Source organism: Octopus bimaculoides, chromosome 13 (genome assembly GCF_001194135.2).
Source record: "Octopus bimaculoides isolate UCB-OBI-ISO-001 chromosome 13, ASM119413v2, whole genome shotgun sequence".
In the NCBI taxonomy this organism is placed as follows: Eukaryota; Metazoa; Mollusca; class Cephalopoda; order Octopoda; family Octopodidae; genus Octopus; species Octopus bimaculoides.
Genome location: NC_068993.1, coordinates 33,821,705 through 33,822,461, shown reverse-complemented (window position 1 = coordinate 33,822,461; position 757 = coordinate 33,821,705). Strand labels below are relative to the sequence as shown.

Sequence of the window (757 nt, the reverse complement as noted above, 5' to 3'; positions counted from 1 at the left end):
ATATATATATATATATATATATATATAAAACATACACACAAAGAAGAAAGAGATAGATAGATAGATAGATGTTTCTTTATTAGCCACACAGGGCTGAACACAGAGAGGACAAGTTATGAAGTAGAGCTGTTCTTTTTGGGGAGGAGAGGGAAGGAAGGAAACAAGGGGGGGTAGATTTTAGATCAAAAGGGATCGTAAAAAAAAAACGATCAATACGGATCGTGTATCATAGAAATGTCATGATGTAAAGTGTAAAGGGGGAAAGAGATTAGGTTTATCCGTGGGAAGAAAAGCCTACGGAAAAGACCATGGTAACCTTAGCCAATAATGTCATGCAGAAAAACACATTACAATAAGTAACTCTCTTTATACCTTTTTTTTCTGGTTCATAGGGTTGTGCTCAAGGTAGCTATGTCATTGCTACATTCATTCTTGCTACATTCACCCATCTTTTCTTGAAGCATTCAGTAGACAGAACTTCCTCTTCAAGTGAAACTTGAAGAAGTTGATGAGAAATTCACCAGAGAGGAAAGTGTTTGTCTCTAGACCTTTCAGACGCTTACCCCGAAGCTCCACCCGAAGCGGGTATCGCTTCACGATAGCACTGCTAGGCCAGGGATCTCTGGAACTTGTCCATAGGTCCCGGCCCGAAAGTCGTCTTGAACAGGCGGGTCAGGTATTCCTCGTCGACACCCAGGTTCGCCCCGAGATCGTCGTCATACCTCCCCTCCACTAATCCCGTATAGAATGCTTTGGT

The 757-nt window shown here is 42.0% G+C and overlaps 1 long non-coding RNA gene across 1 annotated transcript in view; it reads left to right on the top strand.

Annotated features, from left to right (window-relative positions):
• The window catches only part of LOC106872058 (uncharacterized), a 201,454-nt gene that overhangs the window by 141,535 nt on the left and 59,162 nt on the right, over nucleotides 1–757 (top strand). The gene's annotated exons all lie outside the window — the stretch shown is intronic.